At 34.4% G+C, this 21291-nt stretch overlaps 1 protein-coding gene across 15 annotated transcripts in view; it reads left to right on the top strand.

The window, feature by feature from the left end:
* Positions 1 to 21291, top strand: part of MBD5 (methyl-CpG binding domain protein 5) — a 417388-nt gene that overhangs the window by 119717 nt on the left and 276380 nt on the right. For 14 of the 15 annotated variants that reach the window (XM_081241898.1, XM_081241891.1, XM_081241890.1 and 11 more), the window contains one exon: positions 18013 to 18106. The gene's annotated coding sequence lies outside the window, so the exon portion shown is untranslated. The remainder of the gene's footprint in view (positions 1 to 18012; positions 18107 to 21291) is intronic. The other variant, XM_081241901.1, reaches the window with a different exon arrangement.

The following is a 21291-nucleotide window of genomic DNA, read 5'->3' as shown; positions in this document are numbered from 1 at the left end:
GTGACTTAATTTTTGTAAACCTTAGTTTCTTGATGCATGAAATAAAGTTGGTTTTGTTAAGTAGCATGCAGGGTTGTTGTTGAGGATCAACAGGATAAATACAAGTAAAGCAGTTCAGCACAGTACCTGACAGTAAAGGTACCAAAGTTTAAAGTAGTTATGTAAGTGTACACTGATATCATAAATAGTAAGTAATGTGGGTAGGGTATCATTGCATGTTATAGAGAACAATCACAGCGTTTGAGACCAGGTGAGAGAGCTTCCTAGAGTTGATGGCATTTTCAGAGGTCATGTGAAATATAACAAGAAGCTGTTGAGTGGGATCTTTCCAAGACATTGGATCTATTGTGGGAGATATCTTTGAGATGGATAAGCAGAGGAGTTTATGAGATTCGTGTTGAAAGTTATAATTAGGGATAGACTTGCATCTGAGTTCCTTAGTATTAGATTTTGAATCTCAGTCCACCAGAATTTGACTTACTTTATATCTTAATTCTTAAAGAGTTACAAAGGACTTATTAGTCCCTCCCACCTCTTAGTTTCCATGGTATTTTATTTGTATCTCTGCTTTTATGGTGGTTTGTGCACATTGATATCTCCAACTCTTTGTACTCCTTAAAACACTCAAGAGCACCTGAAACCGGTCTCACACAGTAGGGTTTCCAAATTTTACTGTATTGAATTAAGAGAGAAGACCCAGTTATGTTTTTTAATGTTAGTTTAATAGAAGAACTATGATGTATATATAATACTAACAACATGCAAGTCTAAAATTATGTATATGTTGAGATATCTACATTGGAATTAATAAATTATTTATAGCTTCAAGAGCCAGGTCTTATTAACAATCCAGGAAATGCTTTTGGTAGGTGAGCATTTGTTATTTCTTCCAAGATCTATTTTAGTCACAATATTTAAATTTTAGTGTCAAACATAGTGATGCCTATTTATTCCCATAGTCTGTTGGGAGAAGTAAGTCATACCATATCTAATTTCTATCTTTGAAGCAAGAAAGAGAGGGAAGAAAGGAAAGAGGATAGGTGAGGGAAGAAAGGAAAGAGGATAGGTAAGTAGGTGAGCAGAGAGGAGAATTTAAAATGTATATCGTGTGTAATTTTGTCCCCTCACAAGATATTACAGTGGCAGACTTGGAAGTAGAGGACCTGGAATGTCAGATTCTCAGTAAACCACAAAGGACTGTACCTACTCAGAAAACCGAAGTTTGTGCTGAGCAGGAGTATATCATGAGAATGGGACTGAGATGGGGTGGAGTTAAACTTCTTTCCCTTTGCACTTTTTCCACTTATATCAGTCATTTCAGAGGCACATGAATTTAAATACTGACATATAAACTCGACTCTTTACCCCTTAGCCCAGTTGAGGAGTGTGTCAGCTTTCTTTACTCTAATGAGGAATTGGTTATGTCACAATATCCAAAAACATTTATAGGATAAAAGCCAGGCTTGTAAACCTTGTTATACTGTATGCTATTTTTGTGCTGTGTTAAATGGATACACTCTGTTTCTTCCCAGGAGGAAATTGTAGTTTGAATACTAATTAATAAATATTTAATTGAAAAGATGGGTTTGAAATGGATTGCATAGGTGTTTTTCTGGAAAGTGCTAATAACACTTAGGAGAAGTTAGGCTTTGATATCTTCCTTCTATTTTCCATATATAATATGTAATATACCTTCCAGTTTTCATAATATATAATAAGATCAAAACTGGGTATTATACTAATGTAATTTATTGAAATGAGTTTGATCATATTTGAATGATATTTTTTAAAAAGCACTATATTGCTAAAGTAGGTCTTATATATTAATATGTTCCTGTACTGTCATCATAATGATATATAAAAACATTCATTTCCTACAACTCTTTCTTAATCTCAACTTTTCCCACTCATAATTTTTCTTTATCTCAATTTTCTCACGTATTTCCATTTTAATATATGGTACTGTTACTTTATAAGCTATCTCGATCACTTTGTAATAAAACAGACAAATAATTTTAAAATGTAATAAATCTGAATTTTGATACTAACAACTAACAAAACAATGTGGAAAGATGGAGTCAGCACTAGACTTGGGCTTGGGTTCTACCACCACAGTTTTTCAGTCCAGGGCCAGAGCTTTGTCTTCTCTTAGTCTCTTGGTTTTCTCATCTGCTAAGTGAAGATGAGAACACCTATACCCTAAGGTTTTAATGATGATGAAATCACATTATGTTAGGAAAGTATATAGCATAAACTAGAAGGTTAGTTAAATATTAGTTGAATCCAGATCAGATTTTCACAAGTTGGGAAAAAATATTTTGATTTCTGTTCATTTAAAACCTGTAATTCCTGTGACTGAATTGTTATAGGTTGTCCCATTCACAAGGAATGAGTCTAGGCATTCTGGATTCTGAGCATCTGGTTTGTAAAGATCTAATGAATGCCACGTTTGTGCTGTGCCTAGAGAGCTCCCTTTAGAGAAGAAGCCTTATTCTTTGATCCTCCCATGTTGTCTCTATGCCAGTAGACAACAAGAGGAAGACGTTCTCCAAGCCTCCAAAGCAGGAACCTAAAACACATCTTCTTAGAGAAGTTGTGCTGTAAATAGGATTGATTTGTTTTGGTTTCCCCCCAAAGCTATTTTACTCTTAATATAATTAAACAACTATGCACTTGTGAGAATATAATTTATACTCACTATATTTCTTATTGTAAATGGGCCTTTCCCTCAGGTGCATCTAGACTAGTTATCTTCATGTTGGCCTTCATTCTGAGCCAGCATTTTCTTCAGTCAGGAACTTCTTTCAACCGGTTTCATGTCCAAGCCAAAAAACTCTGTACCCAGATGACTTGTTAATGAAGTAGTACTATATTGTTGATTAAAAACCTTTTATGGATCAATGAAGAGCTGTTAGAAGCACTTTTCTTATTTATGTGTAGTTTTGGAGCAGAGCGAAAAACAATTAAAAAACGTGGGCAGGGGAGAAAAACTTTGAGTTAAAGTGCTGGGATAATTTTTTTTTAATTTACATGTCCACATCTCCCTTTTCCACACTTTGCTTAATTTTAGAAGGTATGACTTTCAGAAAATAGCTCTATCTTTTGAGACTGGTGACTTGCTGTAAATTTTTAAAGAATTACAGTAATTCAGATGTATTTCATGTTAATGGAATTGTTAACAGTCAAGGTGTAGTTCTTAATATATAGCTGTACACAAACATCCTTTCACACTGTTAGTAAGAATATAATTAAAAGACATATACAGATTTGAAATATGCTCAGGTTCGGAGGTGGTGCAGTGCTTATAATACTTCCTACAAGTACATATATGAAGAAGGTATTATGTTGTGGAGCACAAATGAAAAGCTCTGCAAATTGCATAAAAACTATGTTAATAGTATTTTAAAGTTTTTTGTAAAATGGACATTTGAGAGGAAATGAGGAGACCTGGATCCTAGCCCTTTTATCGCTGTTATGACCTTCAGCAAGTCAACCTTTTAGCTCTGTTTTCTTTTCTTGAAAATGAAGCAATGTCTGGGAGATTACTAAGGTTTCTTCTAGCTGTAAATTTGTTCTTTTTAAAATGTATTTTATTCAGGTATAGTTGACTTACAATGTTGTGTTAGTTTCTGGTGTACGGCAAGGTGACTCAGTTATACATACATATGTATTCTTTTACATACTCTTTTTCATTGTGGTTTATCACAGGATATTGAATATAGTTCCCTGTGCTATACAGTAGGACCTTGCTGTTTATCCATTCTATATATATAGTTTGCATCTGGTAATCTCAAACTCCTAATCCATCCTTCTTCCACCCTCCCTCCCCCTTGGCAGCCACAATTCTGTTCTCTATGTCTGTGAGTCTGTTTCTGTTTGATAGATAAGTTCATTTGTGTCATATTTTAGATTCTACATATAAGTGATATCATATGGCATTTGTCTGTTTCTTTCTGACTTCATTTAGTATGATAATCTCTAGGCCCGTCCATGTTGCTACCCAGCTATAAATTTCTGTTATTCTTGTTATTAAAATTGAGATGATAAGAAATTAGGTGTATTGTACATAAAATGATTGTTTTACTCAAGAGTTATTAATAGTATATAATTTTATATTGCAAACTGGTCTTTTAAAAATATACAAAAGTACAATTTTATTCTCTTTTCCCAAGTTTTTAGTGCTTTATGTGCTATATTTCTTTACCAGACTTCTTCATTTTGAGAAGGAAAATATTTTTCCAAGGTGAATCTCTTACCCTTTTCATTTCCTACTACCTCTCACCCAACCCCACCCCCTCAAAAATACCCACCCCGTGCATTCACACTTTAAAAGTAAGTCTGACAACCACAGAACCCACAGAGTGACAACAGAGGTGCCCTGACAAAGTCTGGGGCGCTACTTTCTGCAGTAGAGATAGACCAATGCTTGGCAACTATGTCATAAAAATATAATTCAGAGGAAGTAAATGCATGCATAATTGTCCCAAATAGCATGATAAGTAACATGGCACAGTTTAAGGGGAAATGTCATTTCTTTACTTTCACACAGCACTTGCTTTCCACCTTTTTTGTCTGTTCTCTGCAAAAGATCACAACTACAAATCAGTTTCATAGCTACAGTATTGATCTTGCTTGGTACAGATATATAGTTGATATACAGTTATTTTTCTCACTGGTATGTTTAGCTTTTGAAAGATCACCACTCTTTAATAAACCTACATCAGTGGGTAGTATGTGACCAAAGATGCCCCTATATGGCCCACAGAGCTCAAGACAGCCATCCGGTTTGGTTTAGCTATCCAGTTGGCTGTAAGCACTAATCCAAAGTGAGACATTGAGCAGAGTGAAGATCCAGAAATAGTAATCCATCAGATTTGGCATCACATTGACCACAGGAGCTCTGGCATTATGGTAACACCAGGACCTGGACCTGAGCTCTCCAAGTCAGCAACTATCAACTGACCCCAAGGAACATAAATGCTATCGAATACTCCAAAAGGAGGAGGCTCTAAGATGCACCTCGGATGAATACTAAGAGGAGCAAAGAAAGACTTTAAAGCTGAGGAATAATTCAAATCTGAGTAAGAGAAATTCTACTTAGGTCAGGGCAGTATTGTCTTCTCAGGAAAAGTGTTTGTGGATCCTCCAAATGACTTTATCCATACTTTGATTTTTTTTTTAATAGTATGGGCCTTCAAGTTGCAGTAGGAATGTAGCCATTTATTAGGGACCAGCCAGACTGATTATTTGGTTTGAAGCTTCACATTCTTTGTTCTGATGGGTGTTGGTCCTTGCTATAGTTTGAGACATTATAGGAATCTGTAAGGATTATTTCTTGAAAGAGTTAAATCATAGGCTGGTATTATTCCTTGAACTTATATGTTTCCTAGTGTCTTTGTACCAGGCTCCTATTAGGTTAGCATTTTGAATTGAGAAGTTACAAACTACCTTATTAGTAGTAATATTGGGCTGGCCAAAAAGTTTGTTAGGGTCTTTGTAACATCTTATTGAAAAACCCAAATGAACTTTTTGGACAGCCCAATACTTAGATATTGTCACCAATATCTAATTTCAGCTTCTAGTCAGAACTGGTTTGCCAAAATTTCACCAACATTTTGGGCTCAATTTACTTTATTGGAATGATCACTGTGGTGATTGGGGGCTACCTAACAGCTTTAATAGGTAATGTGGTACTCTGTCCATATGCTCTTGTAGCCCTTCACTGTTTTGTACACATCAGCCTTCCAAAGGCCAGCACCTGCATCTAAGCCATAGGATTGCCTTTGAGCTGCTGGAAGCTACTGGGGGAAGACTTTGAGCAATGAGTGATAGGTTTCAGCTTCCTTGTCCTTGGCTTAGGCAGTTCTGAGACATGTATCTTATACCATTTTCCAGGTTCCCCGATTAGATTATTTCTATTGGCTTCTGTGATAGCTAGCTTAATAATGTACCCTGTATTAGCTGCCTGCCCTTCTCTTATCACCTTGCCCCCTCCCCTGCCAGTTTCGCTGAACCTCACAAATAAATTATGTCCACTCAGTCCTAGTCTCAGGGTCTGCTTCCTTGGAAACCCCACTAAGATAACTAATAAACCCAAAGATGAGAATCCTTCCCATTTTGCTGGTATAATTTATTTTATACTGTTACAATAAATTGTTTAGAGTAAATGGGCAGTTGTAAAGGTTATCTATTAATTGTTTGGGACTGAAAATATTTAGTATGATAGTATTTTGTATGATACAAAACTGTTAAAATTACTAGCTATCAAATACTGGTAGAAATTAGCAAAGTTATGTAAGTAAAAGGATCTTGTATGGTCACCCTTTTATTAAAATTCTAAACATAACTTTAAAATACTAGAATCAATATAAATAGTAAAGTCTGGAAGTAAGAAAAAATGCATTTTAACCAAAAAATTGAATATAGTTCTAACAAAACATTTATTGAAACGTACAGTCTAAATTAAAACAAGCCTTAATACTCTTAAAATGCTCAAATATAAATGTTTAGGGATACCTAAAAATGCTAAGAATTGAAAACAAAATAATAAAGTAATAAGATCCTGAGAGACTAGAAACTAGCATTCAGCGCATTTAATATACCAAATAAATGAATAAAACACTTAACAGCCACCTTGATTCTAGAAGTAAAATGTAATTAATTGCTCAGAGGAAAATATTAAGAGCAATCTAAAAATACTAAGAGTGTTAGAGATAAATCATTTAGCACACCAAGAAGTGAATTTGAAAAGTAACCTTTCAAAGCCAGAAATGGTCACAGAGCATTCAGAGGAGTCTCAAGGGTAAAAGGAAGGCCTAGGTCTAGTTTGAAGATGGGAGTCAGGCAGTGGTTGAGTTTAACCCCCTTAGATCAAATATGCCCATTCTCTTGATCTGAGGGAAAGGTGCCAGGCAAGAGCCTGGTCACTGTTGATAATCCAGTTTTGGGAGCCCAGGCCAAAGCCAGTTGCAAACTGTTTGCAGACTATCTTTAAAGGACACTTACCCTGAAAGAGGAGGGAGAAATCAAGCCCATTTTAGGGACTATAGATATCCTGCTGGATTTTCCACCCTTTAAGTGTCATTTTGTAAAACCTATGATAGATAAGTAAATAAGAAAAGGAAAGATAACTCAGGAAGTTTAACTGTGATGAAGAACCAATGATAACAACATTTAAAGCCTTTGACAATAGACAAACTTTATATCTCCATAAATCTAATTTGTCTTAGCCTGCTTTTCCTCCAGCCACCAGCATGCAGGATAAATTCAGTGTAGCACTTTTTTCTTCTTTTGCTCAGTTTGACCTGCTTTGTTTATATCACAAATTGAGAAACTACTGTGTATTTCTTCTCAATGTTTTGATTTTTGTAAGTATTTATAGGTTTTATGATTTATATAACTCCAAAGACAATACAGTATAGTGATTAGGAGGAACATAGGCCCTTGGTCAAATCCTGGCTCTGCCACTTAACTAGCTAATGTGACCAAGCACATGTTACTTCACCTTGCCTTGATTTCCTCATTTGTTAAGTAGGCATGATAAGAACATACTACTCCGTAAGAGTTTTTGAGGATTAAATAACTTAAATGTAAAATTCTTAGAATAGTGCTTATCATATATGAATGCCCAATAAATTTTTCATGTATGAGAACAGTGCATTATGGATAAAATTGGAATTTATAAAATTGTTGAGATACATAACTACTTTTATATAATGATTACTATGAGGAAAATTCATTCTAATTCTACTCATTTCAAAAATGAATATTTAAAACATGACCCATTTGTGATAAAAGACTGCAGTTTTTGCTTATTTTTCCATGTAATATTTACTATGTTCCTAGTAAGGTGAGGAGAAAGTAAATGGTATGCCTACCGTGTGCTAATAATAAGCCCTTTATGTCATTTCACATAATCCACAATCAGCCCTACTAGGTAGCTAGTAATAACTTTATTTCAAAAGAAGTTGAAATTTCAGAAAGATCCAATGATTTGCTTAAATAGCAGAGCTGCTGTAATATAGTCTCTCTGACTCCAAGCTTAAAGCTTGTGCCCTGTCTTATTAATAGAGGAGAGGTTCGAATTATGTAAGGGCTGGTATGGCCCAAGCACCAACCATAGTGGATGCCAGGGTCTTGTAGGCCTTATGCTCTGCCAAGTGTTAGCTCCTTAGGGATTAGAACGTGGAGAACTCTTGGTAGGGGGAGAGGTCCCTCCCCCCACAGGAGAGAGAAGGGGACATATGGAGAGGTTGGAGCAGTGGCTATTTTCCAACAAGTATGGAAGTCTTTTACTAATTAGTATTTAACAACTGGTACAGCCACACTGTTCATTCTGACCAAACATTAGATATATCAAAATACATAATTTTGATACATCTAATATTTGGATAGATATGAAAAGATTTGAATACTGTATTAATTTTTAATGTTTTTTAAGACACATTTATAGAATCAGGCATAACTCAGAATTCCTTCCTTGAGATTTCTGCTAAACTTTTATTGTATGGTCCTTTTCAGTTATATTGATTGATGATTGATCGATCTCCAGTTAACATACATTGCCTTTATTTACAGTCAACAATTTTTTTAAAATTATGAACTTGCAGTAGTTTGGAAGAAACTTGCAATTTATGGTTCTTTGACCAAAAACTGTATTAAGTTACTGTAAAGACTTTGTCGGTTTGCTTTTCCAAATGTGAATTTGCTCTCTTCTTGTTACATCTTCTTTATCCACATCCAAGAAGAATAAAATAATGATGATTTTTACCTAATAATCTATATAGTGTATGTTCAAATTTGCTAAAAACCTAATCTCTTAATTTCATAATCTGGGAGCAACAGAAAATGACTGAGAGTATTTATTCTTTCACCTTTTTGTGTGATAGAAAAATTATTTGAAATGCAGATTTCAGTGAATGAATACATTGTTTCTTGGTTTGTATCACAATATTTCATATTTTTTAACTGCTTTGAGATCATTTCTTTCTATTATTTTTATATGAAAGAACTGAATATTTCATTTTATTTTTTGCTTCATTTGCTCTCTGTTGCAACCAGCCAATCAGTAAATATTTTAAATGTTTTATATTTAATTTTTACTGAACATGAACCCACCATATTAAATTTTCCTTCCACATATTAATTTGCAGTTTACTGTACCTAGTTAAAGATCTACTTACTATATATTTATATAGGGTGCATTTTATTATTTCTGTATCTACCGTGGTACCTACAGCTGTATTCTCAGTGCTAAGGAATCATCAGAAGATCACAGCATTATAAATGCTGGCAATGTTGGGAACATTTAATATTCGACTAATTTTAAGTAGCATTTAAAGCTATGTGTGAGAGGTGGTATTAAGACAAATCACTCCGAAAAAAATGGCCTATAATGTTGCAGTTTAAACATTCAAGTATTTTTCTGCATAGTCATTCAGCTCATTATAAACACAGAGAAGATGGAACAAATTTCTGGAAAGACTTCACATTTTATATGTATAGCGTTTGACTTGTCACCTTTGAAAGATCTAGAATGATATTCCATTAATTTTTCATACATCCCACAAAATCTTGACAGGACAACCCTCTAAACCTGAAAAATCTGTAATAAACAAGAATGACTCAGAAGCTCTTTTTGGTTGCATTTGTGCTCATATTTGGATTTCATTTTTTGATTTCTCAATTATCTTTCACCGAGTCAATAATGACCCCATCTTTGTTTAATCCTAGAGGTAATTTGTGTAATCCAGACATCTTTTTCTGTTTGTAAGGAATTTATTCCTTTAGCAGTGTGTTATTTTCTCTAACAAAACTCTTCATTATTTGACAAGTTGGCATAATATTGAGCTGTTCTTGGTAGGATTTGAAATATTGTTTTTGAAATATTGTTCTTTTGGTAAAAGATAGCTGTTTCCAGATGTCATAAAATCAGTCATTACTGCAGCTCACAGAATTTCTTACATAATATGGTTTCTTTTGCTGTTATGAGTGCCAGCACCAAAAATCTGCAGAAGGTCAGAGCCTAATGGTTCCTCCAAGCACTGGTGGCTTTGATACTTCAGTCACATTAATGTGTTTTTCAGACATCACTAAGGACGATATTCCTGTTCTTCTATACATTTATTTGCATTTTCTCTGCTTGTCATTTTATTGTTTCAATGGGTTGACATATGGGGACTTCACCTCCTTGCACAGAGCTCTATCACCTCTCCCTGCTATCTTTTTGTTTCTATTGGAAATTGTGGTAGAATTTGACTTGGTTATGTAGGTAATTTTCATTTTGGTTTTTTTCCCTCCATTTCTTTCTTTTATAACTTTTTAATATTCTCCCAAGATACAACCACTTGTTGCTTTTTTCAGTTATATTGGCTAAAGTCTCTTTTATTAGGATATTACCTTGAGTATTTATTTCCATTAGTGAGGAGTGATGATTCATCATTTTGGAGGGCTGTTTTGTTTATAATTTGAAAAGTCACTTTGGCTTTACATGTGTTATATAAACTATGTGTTATATATAAAGTATATGTTATATAAAAAGATTATGCTTTCTTTACATTATCAATGGTATAAATATTGGAAGGAGGGTATTTACATATTAAAGGACGTTTAAAAAGTCTTATAGCATAAATTTGGTGTTTGCCTAGGAGCACTTTTTATGCCAGTTTTAATAATCTATAGCTGTATTGTGAAGCTGCTTATTTAAAAAATATCTACAAGAGAGCAAGTTTTAGTCTGCATGCACATACTTTAAATTGTATTTATTTAAAATTTTTCTATAAGTTAATGTAAATATATCTTCCCTCTAATTAGTTTTCTCTCAAATTAGTCTTAATTAACAAGTACTAATTAATGAGTCTAGCATATCTTATTAATTTTTTAACTTACATGATTTTGTCTTTATATAGAGAACATCTTCCAAAAAGACTTTTTCTGAGTTTTGATTCAATATTTTCTGCTAAAGCTCCTATAACACTGTAGTAATTTGTTCAGTTAAATACAGTGGACCTATTATTTTAGACCTGTTTTCTTTGTTACCACCATGTAAATAAAACATTATGGTTCATATTCTGGATCTGGATTTCTTTTTAGGCAGTGGACTGGATTTATGATAACTTCATGAAATCTTTCTTCATAATAGTGTTCTTTGAGATGTCAGTGTCTTTTATGTCAAATGCCCCAAAATGTTGTTGTAGCACCATTAATATACTCGAAAATATGTGAAACTTCTTTAAGACCTCCTAAATTTTGTGCACAAAAACAATGGTCTCTCTCTCTCTTTCTCTCTCTCTCGTGCGTGTGCACACGCACATGAGGTCATGGACCTCATCTGTTTCAGCAGCAGCAGAACATCTTTTTTGTTAGGCGAAATTCCAGTTCTTTCATTTGGTGGCATGAGTTCGGCATCATTCCCCAGGTTTTGGCTTTATTCTTCATGTTGGCTCATGATCAATTTATAATATTTTGTTTGTTTTAACCTTGGGGTTAGTTAAATATGTTAGGTAGTAAATTGATGACTGGTACAACTAATGCCTGTATTTTGCCATATTGCTTTAGAATTTAAAAAATCAGTGATACTCTTGTTAAATGTTCATGAATTTCTGTTGTCTTCCTCCAAAAGGAGGCAGTACAACTTTGACTTATGAATGCTTTTTTCAAAACATTCTTCTCTTGTTTGCTCATAAAATTTGTTGTGATTCCTAATCATAAATTCAAAGAATCATGGAGTTGGAAGGGGCCTTCAAGATTACCATGTTTCAGAAGGAATTTAAGCATACCCTCTGATGTTGAAATTCCTTCTTTGATATCCCTGTCTCTTGTCCAGTAATCTCATCTACCCTTTTAGCATAATCCTGAACAGTGAAATCAGTAGTTGTTGTCACTCTTACTTTTCTTCCCTTTTTCCTCTCTATAGAATTTTCCAGCATTGAAAAATACTTCATTTCTGGTGTTCTGGAAATGTAGGCAACTCCTGTTGGTGATGATAATCAGAGAAAGAGGAATATGATGTTTTAGAAAAGAAAACTGAGGTGATGTCAGTGGTAGTGACTTTTTAAGGAAGCCACACACACACACACACACAAAGCTAAAGGGGGGATAAACTGCTAGAAATGTGTTGAGAGACTACTGGGACAGGACTCAGGAGGCAAGAGGCAGAACCTGAGAAGATAAGAAGATAGCATCAACATCATCCTAGCTATTTATCCTATAAATAGCTTTATACTGTGTTTCTATAGCCCTGCCTCTGAGGAAGTCCTTGAAAATTTCTAACACATGGAAAGATAAATGAAATGATTCCTTTAAAAATTTTTTGTTTTATTGAATGTAAACCTATTAACACAGACCTTCATATTCACTTGATTTCGTTCTCCCAATCCATTTTTGTCAACCTTGAGTTCTCATTCCATAGTAGTTGAGGAATGAGAACCTTATTTTTGAGGTTGAGAGAGACTATATAGAATTATAGTAATAAATGAGCTGCCAACCCATTTACTGGGTCCAACTCTATTAGCTCATTATTTGTCTATCAACAAGCCCAATAGGATAATAAGATTAAAGTTGAATTTAGTATTGCCAGAATATTAATATGTATGTTCTTGGTACTGTATTTGGAAAAATGTTGTACTTAGTTCTTTCTCTCCAGAAAGGTCAGTTCTCAAGGTGTTTGCATATTAGTGTAGCCAAAAAATCACTCACTAGTATTCTCCAAATAACAGATGTAATTAAGGAGGTCTGTCACAACCAAATTGATTATTTATTTTAGCTGAAGAGATACCCTGCCTAGACCAGATGGATGTTTTTAGAGAATGCTAGTAGGGGAAAAAAAAAAAAAAAAAGGGGTGGCCATTTTTTCTTTATTTAATGAAAATATATCATTTACTGTGAATACCTTGAATACCCTGGTTATTATCAACTTTCATAGAGAGAACGTCAGTTGCTTTGGACCTTATAGTTTCCTACTGAAGCCAGATCATATGGACAAGTTGCAAGAGGGCTAAAGACAAGGCTTAATTTGGTGGACAGGATTTAGAATAACCTATGGTTGTTTGTTTTTGAAAGTGACTTGGGCATACTCAATAAGGGCCTCTTAGGCTGTTTACCACAAAAAAATAGAATAGCTACAAAAAAAGTATATAAAAGTTATTCCAGATCCACTAAAAGAATGATCTGGAATAAATCTAATAATGGTCCTAGCACTAAGAATGGCTTGAATATGCTCAGGCTAAGATTATTCTCTATGATAAAAACAGTTGAGAAAACAAATCTTCCATGGATTGCATGATTAGAGCTCTAGTACTGAAGAAATTTGGAAACTTTAAGAAAGCAAACATAGGCTAAAAATATTTTTAATTCTTTGAATGTTTGTTTTCTGTTAAGACTTCGTGAGTTTTTTTTATTCTATAATTTCTTTCTATAATCTGTTTCTGTTCAGCCATATATGAAACTTGTGAATTAAAAAAATTTTTACGTCACTGTCAGATCAGAATGGGATCTTGAGGGCTATGAAATTGCATACTGCTAATGATATGAAAGCAATAACCTGTAAAAGTTTAGTTAAATATAATTCCATAGCTCAGGGAAGTAGAAAGTATTTTCTTCCTATAAAAACTGCCATGTGGGCTTCCTTGGTGGCGCAGTGGTTGAGAGTCCGCCTGCCGATGCAGGGGATACGGGTTCGTGCCCCGGTCCGGGAAGATCCCACATGCCGCGGAGCGGCTGGGCCCGTGAGCCATGGCCGCTGAGCCTGCACGTCCAGAGCCTGTGCTCTGCAACTGGAGAGGCCACAACAGTGAGAGGCCCGCGTACAGCAAAAAAAAAAAAAAAAAACCTGCCATGTTTTAAACTTGGGAGTGCAGTGATATTTTAAGAAGGTAAATTTTGTTGTAGAAAAAATTGAGTTAAAACCGTAAGTTTTATATCCCAGTATTGAACCGTACTTCATGGATTTTAATGTGATTAGGCTTATAGTACATTACATTCAGAAGCAAGACTGAGGTTTTTAGGATACACCCTTTATATCACAGAGGCTTTATTATGTAAATGGCACAGAAATAATAGGAAGCATGTAGCGCTAAATGAGAACTTAGAAATCATCTTATTGTGAGGAAGAAGTGTTGGAAGTAGACCACCATGGCATTTTCCTTTCTGTGGGAAACCTGATAAACTGCAAAAAGGTGGAAGGCGTAAGGCAGAAATGATATGAGGATGTATTAGATAAGGCTACCAGAGCTAATGGATGAGGACTTCATGAAATGCTATAGTTAATTGTAGACTGCGTGAGTTGAAAACCCAGCTCTGCCAGTTATTATCTGTGAAACACTGGGCAAGTTACTCTCTCTCTTCCTCAACTTACTTATCTGTAAAATGTAGATGATAAAAGCATTTCTTAGTATTGTTGTGAGGATTAAATTAATTAATGCTACTTAGAATTTAGAAATCAATAAATGTTAGTTCTTACTACTGTATTTAAAAGCAAGGAGGAAGTTTTAGCAACTTATATGACAGATGTTGGAGATACCTAATGTCCATTATCTAGAAGTCTGTATTTTTTTTTAATTTTATTTATTTATTTATGGCTGTGTTGTGTCTTCGTTTCTGTGCGAGGGCCTTCTCTAGCTGCGGCAAGTGGAGCCCACTCCTCATCGCGGTGCGTGGGCCTCTCACTATCGCGGCCTCTCTTGTTGCGGAGCACAGGCACCAGACATGCAGGCCCAGCAATTGTGGCTCACGGGGCCAGCCGCTCCGCGGCATGTGGGATCTTCCCAGACCAGGGCTCGAACCCGTGTCCCCTGCATTGGCAGGCAGACTCTCAACCACTGCACCACCCGGGAAGCCCCTAGAAGTCTGTATTTTTAATCATTGAAGAGTAATATATATAGGTTGTGAATTCTTTGGTGATATAGAGTATTGTGTGATTTAGAGTTATTGGTTCTTCTTAAAGCAGGTGGTTTTCCTAAGGAAACACTGAACCATGTTTCCTATGACTTCTATGTTAAATATATTTAAATAGATTCTAATTTACTGAAAATTGTTCATTCAGTAATTATTATGCTATTACTCTCATCCAAAATTACCTGGCTTATTAGACATTAAGAGAGTTAGGTGCCATAGTCTTCAGAACAGATAGGAAAGTTCATGCAGCATAGGGAGATTACAATTTTTAAAGCATTCATAGTCATAAAATATACTAAAGAGAAAAGCTGAGTGCCTCACTTAATCACTGTAAAACACTGTACTTAATGACTAGAAAAACATGCTAAATCTTAAATAATAACAAAAGGTAGAAATAAGGGACCACAAGTGAGTACCTGATTAATTAGCTAAGTAATTTGCAATAATGAGTGAAGGAAGTCAGAAGAGAAAGATAGCTTTAGTGTCAGGTTGATGGAAATTTCTGTTAAGGAGCAAGCAGTATCTGAGCTAATTTTTGGTTGACCAAGAGATGAGAGATAAACAGCAAAAGGCAGCTGGGGTCAGATAATAGAAGGTCAAGAGTCTTCTATTAAAAGACACTGGGACTTCATTTCATAGCTGTGAATCACAGAGGCAGACATACAGCCTCTGCTACTGGTTTGAGAGGTGGAATTGCTCCCTTTTTGTGAAGACATTTGGGAAGTCCATGACTGTTGCCCAGCTGTTAAGCAGCACTAAGCCTGGGAGAAAAAGTCGACTTTGGTCACGAACTTAAGATTGATGTTAAGTTAGTAGAAAAACCTAAAGTCTTTAGCAGCACATGCATGTAGGAAGAATACTTTATTAGGAGCTCTTCCATCTTAGGCAGAGAAGAGAAAATATGTATAGTTTTCTTTCAATGTTTAGTACTTGTTGATTACCATCTTTATCGTGTATAACAGAGACTCCGGTACTTACCTCTGTTTATTAGACTTTTCTTTTTCAGAAAAAATCTAAAGAGTAAGTGATGTTGAATATATTATTTTATTGTGAAGTACTTCTGGACCTGTTTATAAGAATTTTCAAAACTAAAATGTTAACAGCCTATTTCATGTTATTTTTAGTAAGTTATGTTTGTGTGTGTGTTTATGTTTTTGAGGAAAATGAATCAAGATGTTTTCTTGGCTTTGTATTTAAACAGAGCAAATGATATTAGAGTAGCTTTTTCCCCCCACTAAGGACAAAAAATTTTAATTTTGAGACATTGAGGACATGTTTCTAGTTATATATGAGGTTTTAGATTAAATTTTCATTATAGAATAAAACCTGATTTTCTCTTTTTTGGGCCACAAGTATTTTATCAATTACCTACACAGTTTATTTAGGAGGATAGCAAAGCTTACAAAATTTATGATCCATAAACATTATTTTAGCTTAACTACATTGATTTATTGCTGAAATCCTATTTACTCTTGTTTAAAGTTACTTTTTACCAGTGGGTTTTAGGATTATCTTTAAAGATTAGAAATGTAACCACAGAATAAACTCAATAAGTTTTTTTATAAATGCTTATAATGAAGTTCTAGTAATAGTCACTATTTATAAATACTTGGAGCACTGTTTTTTTTGTTTTGTTTTTGGCTGCGCTACACAGCTTGCGGGATCTTAGTTCCCCAACCAGGGATCAAATCTGTGCCCTCGGCAGTGAGAGCACAGAGTCCTACCACTGGACTGTCAGGGAACTCCCTTAGAGCACTGTTTTACAGGAACTGTAGACCTTTTGTATTATGATCACCGGAGATATCTCTAAAAATAGAGACTCCTATTAGCCTAGTTCTTCTGAATCAGAATCTCTGGGCATGGCACCTGGGAATCTACATTTTATTTTAAAGTAGTACCTTTGGTCCTTAAGTGCATTATAGTTTGGGATTCACTACAACCACCATTTATGCCATGCTTGGATCCATGTAATCTAACATATAGATTGTTGAGGTAGGTTTATGTGTGTCATGGAATCTTTGAAGTCATTTTAAATATTGAGTAGTGAGATTAACAAGTATCTTACTATTTTTCATAGACATCTGTAGTAAGTATTTTTTTAAGTTCATGTCTTAGAGTTATCTGTAGAAACTAAGTCAAATAGTTGCAGTGAGATTGTTTCTTAACCTGCAGAACAGATCCTTCCTTAATGCTTTTGAAAAATAGCTAGTTTCTGCCCCCATGTGATACCAATTAAATCAGAATATTTAGGGAAGAGACTGAGTCTCCATACATTTAGAAGTGCCCCAGGTGTTTTTAATGTGTAGCTGCAACTGAAACAGGGATCTGCACTAATGACCGAAAGGAACAATGATGTTCCTAATCAAAAAATTATTGATTGGTTTTGGAATCCATAGTACTGAAAAACACATGCTAAAGGTATGGCACTGTAGCATCCAAATCCTGTTTCCCTAACTGCTTGTCTCAGGCTTATTTTAAAAATCAAAGGAAATCAGAATCAAGTTATTTCAACAAAGAACATTTTCTCTGAATAATCCCAGTTCTCTGTTAGAGGCAATTTCTTTTAAATGACCCCTGCTAAGCTTTACTAGGTTGATGTAAAGCGCTGATTGGGCAGTTGAAGTGATAAGGGGTAAATAATACCTTTTTATGAGGACAGAATATTTAACTAATTGATTTCTATGATTTTGACTTTTATAGGCAACTCAAATGTAATTGAGAATATATTTTTGGTAATTATTCATTCTGAACAAGGAAAGTATTTTCTAAGGTAGGGCTACATTCATGTAGGACATCAGAATCAATGTGTTTAAAATTATATTTCTTAAAAATGTTGATAGAAACTAGGTTAGCGAGATAAAATTAGTACTTATAAAAACTATTAAACTCTATGCCAGGGATCAAAATATATGTTTCACAAAACTTTCTGATCTTCTAAAGGGAAGAATTATTATTACTGTTTAATTACATAAAATATGTCCTATGATACATACCTCCCTTCGCCCACAATTATTAAAGAAATCATAAAGAATAATTTCAAGATCTCCTTTAATATTTAAAATAAGTGGAAAAATATTTATAACCTCAAAGTCATGATATTTTCTTATGTTTCTCTTCTAGATGCTTATTGAAGATAACAGTTTCTGCGTATGGGAAGTAGATATTGAAGGGTATATGGTTTACAGACAAGATCTTTAAAAGACACTCAAGGTAAGTAATAAATACAGCCTCATAAATAAGCTAATTTAAATGGTTAGGGCTGCCAAATTATAATTTAATTTGCTAAACTTGCTTACTTTTTGTCACTGGCTCTGTCTAAGAAACCTCACAACCACATTCATTCATATTCGGAAACAAATTTTTATGCCCTAATACCATCTTGACAGGAAGTATCAGATTTCATTTATAATGGGAAGTTGATGAAATTGATGTATTATGGAAGAGTGCAAACCAATTAAGAAGACTGGAGAAGAGATTAAGTAAGCCTCCATCAAAACTGTGTGCATAACTCAGTAGAGTTTAACTTGAAAAAATAATTTTACAGAAACTAGTATCCACTGTATTTTTTAAATGTATTTATGTCCTTAACCATATTAAAAACGTGTTTTTTAACCACTCCAAAAAACACTGTCATAGTTTCAGATACTCAAAGTATTACCTCTGAATACCAAACCTCTTTTTCACTATTTCTTGAGCCCCCAAAGATTTGTTTTGACTTACCATATCATTTCACTTATATTCTGTTCATGTCTCCCATGACCGTTTACGTGCTTATGTTACTAAGTAAATTTCTGAAGACACTTGGTAAAATTTTGAGTGAGATACAAAGAATACAAAATGCAAAAAAGGTACTTTAAATAATTTTGTGTGTCAGGTAGGTACACTGGAACCTTGGAGAATATGTGACCTGTTAATGGGGCACTTCTGTTTAGCTCTAGAATCATTTCTAAGTGGGAATATTAGACCAGTAAAATCAAATTTTGTTATTTTTTTTTCAGAAGAAACCAGAAATACTTTGAAAAGTCCTAATTTTTCAATATCAGCATAAAATTTTTCCTGTGACAAACTCCACTTCTGCTACTGTGTGAATCAAATAAAACAGTATACAGCCTCTGGTGTGGGAATTTTTTTTTCCTTTGCTCTCTATTTTTCTTCTTTTTGAGTGTAGGTACTTAGAGTCTCTTTTTTCCCCTTAATTTCTGGTTAGCAGCTTAGTGATTTTTGCTAGTTTTCTGTGATGAATATTATTGTCAGAAATGACTTCTCTTGAAAATATAAATATTACTTTTTAAAATTTGTTTCTATAGTTTTATATGGTGAGTTGGTTGCTTAGAAGAGCTATTAAATTGTTTTCTGAATTATAATAATTAGACAATTATTTTTATAGTTCCTTTATCTCCACAGTCTAACATAGATCCTTCTGATTTTAAAAAAAAGGTTTCTTTTTTTTTTTTTTTTGCGGTACGCGGGCCTCTCACTGTTGTGGCCTCTCCCGTTGTGGAGCACAGGCTCCGGACGCGCAGGCTCAGTGGCCATGGCTCATGGGCCCAGCCGCTCCGCGGCATGTGGGATCTTCCCAGACCAGGGCATGAACCCGTGTCCCCTGCATTGGCAGGCAGACTCTCAACCACTGCGCCACCGGGGAAGCCCAAGGTTTCCTTTTGACTGTACCTTTTGCATAGAAAATAGAGTTAATCACATTCCTTAGTTCACATGACACACTATCATCACTGGTCCATGAAAAGCACTTACTTTATTTATTTATATATTTTCTTTTATTCTCATTTCCACTCTCATGCTGCTGACCTGGACTCAGGAAATCATTCTAATGTGATAGTCTAATATCTGTTGCACTGTTCTCTTTTGTTTATATGTATTTTCAGAACATGAGTATTGGTTTACATATATGTATTTTTTAAATATTTTAAGTGGAAAATTTTAAATAAATAAAAAAGAAAAGAGAGTATAATATCATGAACTTTCATGTGGCCTCCTCTCAGCTTCAACAGTTATCTCATGGTTGAGCTTGTCTTAACTATATCTTATGCCTTCTCCCCCACTTATGCACATTAAATTTTAATATGCATAAATGGTATTGTGCTGTGTATCTCATTCTCTTTATTACTTTTTCTTTTTACTTATCCTTACATTTTTATCATTTATATATGTTGTTGTGTTTACATTGCTTCTAACTGCTGCATAGTATTCCAAGGTTTGTAGCTATCATGTCTTAACTATCCACATTTCCAGTGATTTCCATCCATATTGCTTCCAATTTTCTGTTGCAACAAACAATGCCCTGGTGAACATCCTCATATTTCTCCTAGCATAGAACTTTGCAAGGATTTCTTTGGGATACATACCCAAGAACAGAATTGCTGGGTTTATACTCAGTTTGTCTGAGTCCTGCCAGATGCTCTGCCAAATAAATACTTGGACCACACTTTCACCAGTGGTAACCCCCTCCTTCCTGCCAACCCTTGACATTATCTAGCTTTCTAATACTCTCAATTTAATGTGTGTAATTCTGTAGCTCACTGTTTTAATTTGAATTCTTATCACTAACGAGTTTGAGTATCTCTTTCATATTCTTGTTGGCCTTTTGGCTTCCCTCTTCTGAAATTCCTTGTTCATATTCTTTATTTTTCATTTGGGTTCCTATCTGTTGGTTAATGTTCTTTAAGAGTTTATTATATATTTTAGATCTTCATTTCCTATCAGTTTTAGATATTAAAAACAATCTTCCAGTTTTTCAACTTTTTAATTTTATGCATGATGTCTTTTAAGTAGATATTCATGTTTTAAATATTCAATTAAAAATATTTTCTTGAAGTCTACTGCTGGTGTACAGAAATGCTACTGATTTTTTGAAACTTGACCTTGGTTCTAACATTACTGAATTCTCATTCTTAATAACATTACTGTACTCTCATTCATTTTTATAGGGAGGTGATCATATTATCAACTGTACATAATGACGGTTTTATTTCTAATTTCCTCATCCTTACATACTTTTACTTCTTTCTTCTTTCCAATACCTTTGGTCAGTTCTTCTGGAACTATGTTAAATGGTAGTACTGACAGTACCATTCTCATCTTATGCCCAGTCTTAAAGAGAGTATATCTAATTTCTCACTTAAGCATAATGCTTGCTGAAGGTTTTTAATATAAAACCTTTACCAAATTAAGAAAGGTTCTTATTTCTAGCTTGTTATGCATTCTTACCATAAATAACTTTCAAACCCATAAAATGTTCTTTATGCATCTGTTAAAATAATCATGTGATATTTATCCTGGCATATTAATGTTGTGAATTATATGGATAGAATTTCTAATGTTAAACCATGCCTGCATTGCTAGTTTACACCCTACTTGACCATGGTGCATTATTTTAATACA

This window comes from Mesoplodon bidens (genome assembly GCF_964165515.1).
Source record: "Mesoplodon bidens genome assembly, chromosome: 8".
NCBI classification, from domain to species: Eukaryota; Metazoa; Chordata; class Mammalia; order Artiodactyla; family Ziphiidae; genus Mesoplodon; species Mesoplodon bidens.
The sequence above is the reverse complement of the archived record's forward strand: the minus strand, read 5'-3'. Positions and strand labels throughout refer to the sequence as shown.